The 12,595-nt window shown below is 46.5% G+C and overlaps 1 long non-coding RNA gene across 1 annotated transcript in view; it reads right to left on the reverse strand.

Annotated features, from left to right (window-relative positions):
- Positions 1-12,595, reverse strand: part of LOC138274682 (uncharacterized) — a 42,348-nt gene that overhangs the window by 10,184 nt on the left and 19,569 nt on the right. The window contains exon 2 of the long non-coding RNA XR_011200391.1: positions 2,878-2,997. This is a non-coding gene — a long non-coding RNA (uncharacterized lncRNA). The remainder of the gene's footprint in view (positions 1-2,877; positions 2,998-12,595) is intronic.

Consider the following 12,595-nt stretch of genomic DNA (forward strand, 5'->3'; position numbering starts at 1 on the left):
AGACAATACCTGTTTGATACTCACTTTCATGTGCATACTGACCACAGGCCTCTCAGATGACTCATGCAGGTGAGGGGGGACGAATCCAAAGCTATTGGCCCATTTCCCTACAAGGGATCGACTTCACAGTGGAACACACACCAGGGGTGTCTCATGCCAATGCAGATGGACTTTCCAGGTTTTTCCACTTAGCTGAGAAGGACTTCTAGGGGGCAGGTTAACTACCGATCACCTTTCGTTTGGGAGGGGGGCATGTGAGAAAGTCATCCTTCTAGCAATTTCACCCTCATTTTTCTTCTGACTGATGCTAGTGGTAAATTACCCTGACTGTGCCTGGGCTCTGCTAACGAGGCCGTGGGCCAGTGATTTGATCAAAAGGGATATGGTAATGTGGTACAATTACAATTGGCAATGGGAGACTCCTGTAAATCCCTAGCATATAATACGGCAAAAGGGATTCAAACCACCTATATGTCCTTAGTACATAGTAGGGCAGGGAGGTTTAGAGGCCCAGTAGATTTACCACACTGGAGTGTACACTGATGTGTTGCCTGCTGACATTTTAAAGGTAGTCTTGCCTTGCAGTCTATAAAAAGGAAAATGTGTGCAAATTCAACTTTGGAATTAAAGGTACTTCCAATGTAATAATCTACCTTATTTTTACATATAGGTCACCCCCAAGGTCTACCCTATGTGCCCTAGGAGTGATGTGCCATGTAACTATAAGCAGGAACAATATAAAAGGTGTTCTATATGCTCTGGTGAGGGAAAAACTTCCAGTTTGATGTTTCCCCATTGTAGATACTTAGCTCCCTAGGCTAACATTGGAATATTTTATATATAAGCCTAAAATTTGCTAGGAAGCTAAATGTGTCATTCAAGTACTCAACAGATGGGTCATGATAATTCCAACTTGCCACTGCTGAATATATCATAAGTAATACAGAAGAGAAGTAATTTACTTTCTTTTCCGTAAGCCAAGATCCAGCCTGCTAGTGGCCTCTCCTAATTGGTCAGCCTTAACAGGATTAGCCAGGCTGCTTTGATGAGGTGATACATGACCTGCATAGAGCAGAGGCAATCTGTGGGAGGGAGCTACGCAGCAGCAGAGTTTGGGCCAGAAAGGGGGCTGGGTAAATCAAACTGGGCTTCAAAGAGAGCATGACAGCTATGAATGCCAGCCAATTCTAACCCCTCTTCCTGTACCACTCAGACAGATGGCAGGCACAGGAAAGGAATTTGCATAAGATCTGGAGGGGAGTGGTAATAGAAATGAGCCACTGGTTGGTTTAGCCAGGTCTTTCTCTGCTGGCGAGAAATCATCCATCTTAGATTTTAAAGTGTGGTGCTTTGTGGGACAAGAAAATGCCACACTTTGGAGGAAGCAGTCATGCTTTTTGCTTGCACTCTGCATATCATTGGACGGGGATGCCCCTCTGCTTGTCCCCAAAGATGATTGAATAAATATCTGGGAGCTGCATAGCAACTCAGATCCGCTGGGTAAAACCACACAGAGAAGAAGGACTGCCCTGTTGGAACCCTGCTCTGCAACCCAAAGGACTGCACTCTGAAGGACTGCTCCTGCTGCACACTGGAACAAGAGCCCTAAGGACTTTGCTTTGCTTCAAAAGGTCTAAGGAGTGGACTCCTTGAAAGCAACAGATTAACAGAGCTTGCCTGCACCAACTGTCACAAATGTCCCCAGCCTGGAGTGTGTCCAGTAGACTTTCAAAGATTTGGCTGGGTGCATTGTGGTAATTGAAGTCCCAAAGTTCCAAGGACCATCTCAGTGCTACTACATTGGATTTGTGTTTTGAATACTTTGAGACCCAGAGGAGAACTTCAACTTCTGGAAGGAGATTCTGACGTTTGGAGAAGTTTGGAGAACTTTTGTGAATAAGCTCCATAAGGTGAATAACCAGTCGACGAGAGTCAAACTGCCGCCACCAAACCGCATGCCCGCCTGATTTTCAAGTTTGGCCCACTGATGCTCCAGAGCTTTTACTATTGATGAAACTTTCAGGGTTTGGCCCCGGCTTCACAGAAACTCAAGCCGACGATGTTTGCATCGGATTCTGGCCTGAAGAAGAGCATCACTCTCCGACGAGAGAAACAGCTCCAGAAAAACAACTACGTCCGAAAGTAAGATTTTGACCGAGGCCTCCTGCTCAGTGTATACGAGCCGCACTCCATCACGGCCGGCCTCAAATTGGTTCCAGTCTAGCATTACCAGAAGTCCCCAGCTGGCGATATTGATTTCTGAGCACTACAAAGCACATTTTTCATTTAATATTTTTGTCATTTTAAAAATAAAAATATTTCTGGTATTTTTATTGTGTGGTGTGTCTTAATTAGTTACTACATTTGGTGTATTTAAATGCTTAACATACCTGTCTCCTAAGTTAAGCCTGTCTGCTCATAGCCAAGCTACCGGAGTTGAGATTGGGGCTGATGGTTTGAGACCTTGACTGGACCAATCTTACTTTGCACAGTAATCATGCTGTGTGTAATTTTCCTTGTCTTCCCATTTGCTATCATGTACATACGTCTGGTACATTTGTGACTTCTTTGTGTACTGTTGGTCATTTCATCTACACATAATTACTGAATTATGTAGGCCCTTGATATAATGGGTTCTATTGTAATGGCTCCTTATTCTATAAAGGCAATTAGGTATTCCATACTTTCTTACCCACTAGTGGTAGGTGTGTGCTAACCTCTACTAATAATCCACCTTCCAACACTATGTAAATCCTATATCACTGTAGTTTTCTTTCTAATGTTTCATTTTTGCACCCTGTTGTAATGTTATGCAATCTCTGCAATAAGTAATCAGTTGTTCTGTCTCCACTTTTTGATTATAACTTTAAATCTTACCAACTTCAAATGCGTACAACTTTGTCTGACACCACTGGAACTGGCTGGAGCAGTTTTTTATCTCCATGCATTCAGCAGCAGACATTGGCATAGGACAGTAGTAGCAATGGAGAGCATCACCTGCAACATAAAATGCAATCTATCAAGAGGTTGCATGCCTATAGGTGAATGTACATGTTTAAAATTCAAATGTGACATTTGGTGCCACAAGCAAGACCTAAATGTGTCCCCGTGAACAATGAAGCAACACATGCTGTAGCACGTTTTTATCATTTATGCTGTTTAAGTAATTTTGGAGTTAGAACGCAATAATCATAATGGTAAAATCCATTTGAACTAGAATGTTTATATAACAACACAGCTAAATTAAATCCTATATTTCCGTCAATATCTTAGAATATAGATTATAACTATTTGTATTTAATATGTGTAAGTGCATGCACACTGAAGCTTCATACCACATAAAAAACTGAATGACAAAAGAAAGAAAAATACAAGATGAGATTTCTATACCATGCAGTCAGTGCTTAATTTGTGCTTGTTGTTTCCAGTGCAGAGCACCAGCACTTTTGTTTTTGAGGGCCTGCACTTATTTTTCTGCCTCAAGCATTTGCTGCGGGCAAAAGACACATATGGGAAATACTGAGGAAGAGAAAAACAACAAAGCATCACAGTGGGAGAAAGCAGAAAGCTGCAAGAGTAAACTGAAGGGGCAGGAAGTGGCTGTAAACGGATTGAAGAGGCCTGAGAAGGCTTCGGGATTACTCTGTCTCAGTATTCCGTGTTCGCACAGCGTGCTTAAGAGGAGGGCTTTGGGCACTAACACCTTTTTATTTACAAATTAAGCACTGCATGCACTGTAAACAGTGGAATGGCCCAGTGCCAATAATTGCTGTTATAAGCCTTCGGCTCCAAAATTCCAGCGTTTTTTATATTTTCCTCCCCTTTAAATTTTGAATATTCTACCCTTAATATCCTCGAGCCCATAACGTGCCTTCAGAACTTTTAACAGCCTGTAGACCCCGTAGCAGCTGGTTGTAGGGCTTGTGAAAAAAAAATGGAGTGCTAGGATGCCAGAGAGTACTACTGCCTAAATAAGTACGCTTTTGAGGAGAGTAATTGGGAGATTATAGGAATTTCGCTAAGGAGTTTATTCCATTTCCTGAGGGTAATAACCAAGAAGGCTCTGTCCACTGACGTTTTTTGTCCAGGTTCGTGGAATGGCAATTATCCACCGCCTCTTGATCTCCTGATACTTGCAATATGATCAATAGCCTTTAAGGCCTTTCAAATACTCAAATCAAAATCAAATCAAATCCAATCAAAAACATTTATAAAGCGCGCTATTCACCCGTGAGGGTCTCAAGGCGCTAGGGGGAGGGGGTTACTGCTGCTCGAAGAGCCAGGTCTTGAGTTGCCTCCGGAATGCGAGGTGGTCCTGGGTGGTCCTGAGGTTGGTGGGGAGGGAATTCCATGTCTTGGTCGCCAGGTAGGAGAAGGATTTCCCACCTGCCGTGGTGCGGCGGATGCGAGGGACGGCGGCGAGTGCGAGGTTGGCGGAGCGAAGTTGACGGGTGGGCGTGTAGAAACTGAGGCGACGGTTGAGGTATTCGGGTCCCTTGTTGTGGAGGGCTTTGTGTGCGTGGGTGAGGAGCCGGAAGGTGATCCTTTTGTTGACGGGAAGCCAGTGCAGGTGTCTCAGGTGGGCGGAGATGTGGCTGTTGCGGGGTATGTCGAGGGCGAGGCGGGCGGAGGTGTTTTTTATTTGCTGCAGATGTTTCTGGAGTTTAGCGGTGGTTCCTGCGTATAGGGTGTTACCGTAGTCCAGGCGGCTCGTGACGAGGGCGTGGGTCACAGTCTTTCTGGTGTTGGCGGGGATCCAACGGAAGATCTTTCGGAGCATGCGGAGGGTGAGGAAGCAGGAAGATGATACAGCGTTGACTTGTTTTGTCATGGTGAGAAGTGGGTCCAGGATGAATCCAAGGTTGCGTGCGTAGTCTGAGGGGGTTGGTGCAGTGCCAAGGGCCGTGGGCCACCAGGAGTCGTCCCAGGCGGACGGGGTGTTTCCGAGGATGACACGTACAATGTCGGCGAGGGGGCTCATGTAGACATTGAAGAGAGTCGGGCTGAGCGAGGAGCCTTGTGGGACCCCGCAGATTATCTCGGTGGGGTCTGAGCGGAACGGTGGGAGGTAGACTCTTTGGGAGCGGTTGGAGAGGAAAGAGGTGATCCAGTCCAGGGCCTGTCCTTGGATACCGGTGGAGCGGAGGCGGGATATTAGGGTTCGGTGGCAGACGGTGTCGAAGGCAGCCGAGAGGTCGAGGAGGATGAGGGCGACTGTTTCTCCGTTGCCCATCAGAGTTCTGATGTCGTCTGTGACTGAGATGAGGGCGGTTTCTGTGCTGTGATTGGCTCGGAATCCGGACTGAGAGGGGTTGAGTAGGTTGTTGTCTTCAAGGAAGTTGGTAAGTTGCTTGTTGACGGTCTTCTCTATGACTTTGGCAGGGAAGGGGAGGAGCGAGATGGGATGGAAGTTCTTCAGGTCGCTGGGGTCCGCCGTAGGTTTCTTCAGTAGGGCGTTGACTTCTGCGTGTTTCCAGCTCTCGGGGAAGGTGGCAGAAGCAAACGAGCTGTTGATAATGGTCTGTAGATGCGGGGCGATGATGTCGTCGGCTTTGTTGAAGATGAAATGTGGGCAGGGGTCCGAGGGGGCACCGGAGTGGCTGGAGTTCATGGTAGCTTTGGTCTCTTCCGTGCTGATGTGATTCCAGGCGTTGAGGGTGATGGCTGGGGTTGTAGGTTCTGTGGTGATAGGCTGGGTCTGGTGTCAGAAGCTGTCGTGTAGGTCAGTGATCTTACGATGGAAGAAGGTGGCGAGGGAGTTGCAGAGGTCTTGTGAGGGCGTGATGGCGTTGCCGTTGGCGTTAGCATTGGAGAGCTCTTTGACAATGTTGAAGAGTTCTTTGCTGTTGTGAGTGTTCTTGTCCAGTCTGTCTGTGAAGGAAGTTCTTTTGGTGGCGCGGATCAGTTGGTGGTGTTCGTGGGTGGCGTTTTTGAAGGCAGACATGTTTTCTGCGGTGTGGTCCTTGCGCCAGGCTTTCTCGAGGGTGCGGCAGTTTTTTTTATATTCCTTGAGGGTGTCTGTGACCCAAAGAGGTTTCCTGGTGTTGGTCTGTCTTGGGAGGCGTCTGAGGGGTGCGAGGTTGTCCGCGCAGTTGGTGATCCAATGCGTGAGGCTGAGGGCTGCGTCGTTGGGGTCGGTGGAGAAGGTGGGTTGGTTGTCGCTGAGAGTGGAGAGAAGCTGTTCCGTGGGGATTTTGTTCCAATGTCTGCGTGGGATGGGTTGTGTGCGGAGGTGGAGAGTCTCGCGTCGGAAGGTGAAGTGGACACATCTGTGGTCGGTCCAGTGTATTACGGAGGAGTGGCTGAAGGATACGTGGTTGCTGGCGGAGAAGATGGGGTCGAGCGTGTGTCCGGCGATGTGGGTGGGGGTGTTCACCAGTTGCTTGAGACCGAGGTTGGCGAGGTTGTCGAGCAGGGCGGTGGTGTTGGGGTCGTTGTTCTGTTCTAGGTGGAAGTTGAGGTCACCGAGGAGGATGTAGTTCGGCGAGGCAAGGGCGTGTGGGGAGATGAAGTCAGTGATAGAGTCGCTGAAGAGGGCGCGTGGTCCAGGGGGTCTGTAAATGAGAGTTCCTCTGAGGGTGGTCCTGGGGTCGGTGTGGATCTGGAAGTGCAGGTGTTCGGCGGCGAGGGGGGTGTCTTCGGTGGAGGTGGTGATGTTGATGGAGTCCTTGAAGACGATGGCGATTCCTCCACCGGCTTGGTTGGTGCGGTCTCTCCTGAAGATCTTGTAGCCGTCGGGGATGGCTATGGCGATGTCGGGGGCCGAAGAGGCGTTCATCCAGATCTCAGTGATGAAGGCGACGTCCGGTGCGGTGGAGTCCAGGAGGTCCCATAGTTCAATGGCGTGCTTGTGGACGGAGCATGCGTTGATCAGGATGCATTTGAGGTGGTTGTTGGCGCGTGGGCTGGCGGACGGGGTGGTTTCGCAGTGGAAGGTGAGTTTGCAGGTGAGGCATGCGAAGGGTCCATGGGTGCGTTTAGGGTTGGCTTGGAAGCAGGTACTGGAGCGCCCCGGGTTGAGGGCGTGGAGGGTGTTGGGGTCGTAGCGGTGCGTTGGGGTTTGGGAGTGCTGGGGGCCAGGGGTGGTGGCGCTGGGCGCGGTCCAGGCGGACAGGCTTGCCTTTGGCGCGGGTCCGCTGCGTGGCCGCACAGCAGCCGCCAGAAGAGGGAGGAGGGGGGAGGAGGGGTCAGCTGGGGCCGGGGGGCAGGAGAGGGGGCGACGAATGGGAGCAGGGGGGGCGGGCTGAGCAGGAGGTGGCGGCGGGAAAGCGGAGGGTAGGGGGTCAGGTAGAGGGGAGGAAAGATAGGGGAGGAGGGATTACAGAGGAGAAGGGGAGTCAGGAAGAACAGAAGAGGTGAAGAGAGAAGAGTCAAGAGAGAAGAGAGAAGAGTCAAGAAGAAGAGTAAAGAAGAAGAGGAGAGAAGAGTCAAGAGAGAAGAGTGAAGAGTCAAGAGAGAAGAGCCAAGAAGAAGAGTCAAGAAGAAGAGAGAAGAGTCAAGAAGAAGAGTCAAGAAGAAGAGGAGAAGAGTCAAGAGAGAAGAGTCAAGAAGAAGAGTCAGGCGGAAGAGGAGAGACCTGAGAAGCAGAGGGGAAGCGTCCAGAAGATGTGGAGAGGCCACAGAGGAAGAAAAGGAACATGCAGAGAAAAGCCAAGAAGAGGAGAAGAACACGCAGGTCGGGGTGCAGAGGAGAAAGAAGAACACAGATGAAGAAAGAAGAAAGAACACGCAGCTCGGGGTGCAGAGGAGAGAGAAGAACACAGATGAAGAAAGAAGAAAGAACACGCAGGTCGGGGTGCAGAGAAGAACACATATGAAGAAAGAAGAAAGAACACGCAGGTCGGGGTGCAGAGGAGAAAGAAGAACACAGATGAAGAAAGAAGAAAGAGCACGCAGGTCGAGGTGCAGAGGAGAAAGAAGAACACAGATGAAGAAAGAAGAAAGGACACGCAGGTCAGGGTGCAGAGGAGAAAGAAGAACACAGATGAAGAAAGAACACGCAGGTTGGGGTGCAGAGGAGAAAGAAGAACACAGATGAAGAGCAAAGCAGGAAGAGAACGCGGTGAGGAAGAGGAGCGGGCCGAGGAAGAGCAGAACACGCAGCAAGTGGGCTGCAGAAGAGGAGCAGAGAGCGAAGGGAAATGGACAGCAGAGGTGTGGAGAGAGGGTGGAGGAGAGAGCGGAAGGCAGAAGACAGAAGTACAAGAAGAGAGAGGTGAGTAGCGCGGGGCTGGGCGAGGGGCTGGGTGGGGGGAGTACTTACGGTTTTTAGCAGGTCTTGCTGGGAGGTGTCAGGAGCCTGGGCTGGTGGAGCTGCAGTGGCAGGGGGAGCGACCTACCCTTGGGTCACTGTTCATTCATACCAGCAACTGCACAATATTTGCATCCATGCCAAAAGACCTGATTAAGGCGGGAGACTCCTGATTTTTAAAGTCAAAGATGACTTTATTTTGTCTGTCTCCTGTCTGAAGTTGTTTCTGTCTCAATGGAAGTCAATGGGGGAAATACAATCTCCAGATTATTGTTTAACAATCTCCTACTTACCTCTTCTAAAATGTTGGCATGTATGCATTTGGATCTTTATCATTTCACTTTTTTCACCCCATTTGTCCTATTTGAAGCAATGGCTCTCTTATATGACATGTTAACCATGCTGATGTGAGAGCTAAAGGTATGGACAGAATTTATGGTCCATAATTTAATAAGAAAGTGTTCTGCTCTTTCACATGTAGCTGCCATTCTTCCACCACACACAATACTTTTACATTGTTAATTTAATATGGGACATGGAAGCACAATCATCTGGTCTGAGTTTGGCCCCACCTTACTTATCCTGTCGGAATTTGGAAACTTGGACTGGACCAATCTTATTTTATACAATAATCACACTGTGTATAATTTTCCTTGCCCTCCCATTTGCTATCATGTACATTCATCTGGTACATTTGTGACTTCTTTGTGTACTGTTGGTCACTCCATCTACACATATTTACTGAACTATGTTGGCCTTTGATATCAAGGAACCTATTTTACTGGTTCCTTATTCTATAAAGGTGACAATAATATTTATTCTGTGGATGTGATATGCTGTATGACCCAGTAACCAATCTAGCTTCAGAACCTGAACTGGAATCCTCCTAATGATCCCACACAATGTTTTCCCATTCAGAGTCTCAGATATTACTACCTTGTGCTGTCTTTCAAATGCATGCCCTTAATAGAACACTAGACGCCTGGTATGTTATAGGTAACAATGCGTTTCTATAACAATTCTTTACTGAGTTCTGCACACACATTTGCATACAATAACCATGAATGTAGTTCCTCCCCACTCCTTCCCAACTGTTGCTTCATATATTCATTGCACACATTCACATTGCCCACTGCTTAACATTAACACACACCCGTTAAATAATGACCGTGGTTTCATTGAGATATATCAAGACAAAGCAGTTTCACATCACCGTACCCGTGGGCTCTTCTTCAAGTAAAAGCAAGTAGATCTAATATCCTCCTGGCAGTATTGAACCTTTTCTTAGAACTAGAGCTTCCTCCCTCAATGATCCCTGCATAGACTTCACAGTCACACCTGTTCCATCACTTGTGGTGGCCCAATAAGATCAAATTAATACAATTTACACACCTTATACAATCCTTGCAAACCCTAAATCCTAGCAAGACACCAATCAAATCCCAAGCAATTACAAAAAAACTGTTTTCTACAGCCTAGCTTTACTCCATCATGGAAATTTCAAATTCATGGCGTCTAATTTTGCAACGAAAACCAAGATTTCTTAATGCATGTAGGTTTTGTTAATACTTATCTGACTTTTGGAATTCTTACCATGTATAGGGCCTGATTACAACTTTGGCGGAGAGTGTTAATCCGTCCCAAAAGTGACGGATGTACCACCCGCCGTATTACTAGTCCATTATATCCTATGGAAATCGTAGTACGGTGGGCAGAATATCCGTCACATTTGGGACGAATTAACACCCTCCACCAAAGCTGTAATCAGGCCCATAGTCTCTTTCTCAGCTTTCAGTAGAAAAAATGCAGAAGCAACACAAAGAAAGGAGGAATGGTTGAAGCCAAGGAGAGTGAGCTATCATTGTAAGCTTTTAATAGGGCAGGTGCAATATTTGGGTTCCACATTTATAATAATTGAAGCTCAGCCAAGCTGAGTTCAGTGCTGACTGAGCAGTGCTTTCAAGTAATCAATCTTGGCAGGAAAGCTGCAAAGCATAAATTACTCAGCCAGAGGTGGGAGGTTCTCTTTTACGCCATGGAGCTGAAAGTTTCAGACGTCTGAAACTAACAGAAAGGGGTCAGGTATGTGAAGGAGCAATGCCCCCACCTGAAAGGATGGGGGTAAGGCTGATAACTGAAGTAAAATCATGGAACAATCTTGATAGAATGCCCAAAGGCAAACATTACCCCCTGGAATACAATTTACCAAGTACTTGTAACTTCAATTGATAACTCAATAATTAAATAAGCAGACACAACAGTGTCCTCCCAGTTAAGAGCACTAGAAATGCAACAATTATTATTTCTCTCTGGTCCTGATGAAGACTTTCAGATTGAAGTTCTTTTACATCATCCACGATTGCCTATTTAATGCTGTTTTCCTCCGTGTTTGCTAAGTGTTTCCGTCTACATTAATGGTTGTTAATGTATTGACTTCTTAGGACCCCTACTTAATCATTCCTGGAAACCAAGGACCCCCACCTGAATTATTATTCCAATCGGGACCTCCAGTGAGTAAGTCCTGGAAGATGGGGAACTGGGCCTAAGCATTTTCGACTATTTGACATGCTAAGCGATACACAAACAATACAGAAACAAGAATTCATTAAATAAAAACACAAATGAAGAAATAATTTATTTAAGTCACAATCAAACATAACAAAAATCAGAATTGTAATTTTAATAGGAGGGATGTTGCCTTTCTAAATTCAGTTGAGGTCACTCATCGTCCATACTCTATTCTGTATGACGTCTCTGCATTGCTCTCACAGATCAAGCTGAGGATACTAACTTAATTTGTAGCCTCCAATTTCTAATTCCTTCACATTTACAGAAAATGTTAAACTTTGAAATGGTACATTGGGGTCCTTTATTTATACACTCATTATTAATTATTTAATACTATTTATTTTTCTAAGTAATCACAGACCTCCTGAATAGGCTTAGTAGCACCCCATGGATCCCCTGACCACAGGTTAGGAATCACTGCGCTACATCATGATTGTCAAAGTGTAGTTCAGAAGGTATTTTTTGTTTGTCTTTGCTGCAGACCTTGTGATAGCCAGTCTATGTGCTGGGTCCCCAAGGTCTACAATCAACGTCCAAGACCCTTCGATCAAGGAGCTGGGGTCCTTGGTTGGAATTAAAACACTTTCTAGATGTCCTGGTCAACATTTGTAGGTGCCATCCAACACATCCCCCCTTCTAGGACTTCCATCCTCACCCCTATTTACTGATGGTGCCCACAAAATCCTGCCCACAGCTGCCATTGCCTAGTTATTGAACCTATCTGCTACTTGTTACAAGCACACCACTGAAGAGGTTGTGCGGTGTTTAATGGTGTTAAGTGGTTTGATTTTTCTCCTTGTATGTGGCCCTGGGTTTCCACGATTGACATCCTCTGGTCCATGTTTGTGCTTTCCTGTGTGCACTAGTTGTTTTAAAATCACAACAATCCTCCTGTCTGACCTTTCGATCTATGATATCTGGCACTTCTCTCTTTTTTAGGAGCTTAGGCAGGATGTGTTCCTCCTGGGTTAAGGAAGCCAGACAAGGGTTATGACTTTCCTGTATTCCTAAGTCAAACATTTCAGTTCGCCTTTCACCTTTGTTTGGATGCTGCCAAACGCGGAATGAGCTACCACAAAAACAACCAGAACGTCCTTTTACTACCAAATACCCCACTGTGGCTTAGGTCATTGCCACTGAGGGGTACCTCCAGGTCCACACATCCTGACCCCTCCAGTATTGGGCCCTCTGGATCTGGCCTCACAGCATAAACAGCATCATCCTCTGTCATATTCAGAGATCACCTGAGGGAAAACCCTTGCAAAATATGTACACAACAGTACAGGAATGTCAGTAAAGAACTCCGTATCAGCAACAAACTGCTCCCTTGTGACCATGCATCTACACTAGAGTTTTACCAACGTTGTTGTTGTCCAGACATCCTTTAACACACAACTGCGTTCTTGTCTCAAATGCTGCAAGGAAGAGGAGTATGTTTCATGTCTCTGATTCTACCAGTCAGGGGTTTTCTTGAGGCACCAGCCAACATTCCACAGGTGCTTCTATATTGACCAATGAGCATGCCACCAGATGCCTCGCTGGTCCACTGAAATGGAACTTGCACAAGAGCTTTACACATGAGTAAGTGCTTAACAGCTCAGTGCTGCACCCCCTGTTATTTCTTTATAATAATGTATCACAATTGGGTAATCTTGTGTTACCTTCTTGTCCACACATTTATTTTCTTTTTATCTGCAAGGCAGCAATAGAAAACACTGTCATACTTTACAAAGCACTAACATGTAACACAAACATTACTTTTTTTACTATTTGTGC

Source organism: Pleurodeles waltl, chromosome 2_2 (genome assembly GCF_031143425.1).
Source record: "Pleurodeles waltl isolate 20211129_DDA chromosome 2_2, aPleWal1.hap1.20221129, whole genome shotgun sequence".
Classification (NCBI taxonomy): Eukaryota; Metazoa; Chordata; class Amphibia; order Caudata; family Salamandridae; genus Pleurodeles; species Pleurodeles waltl.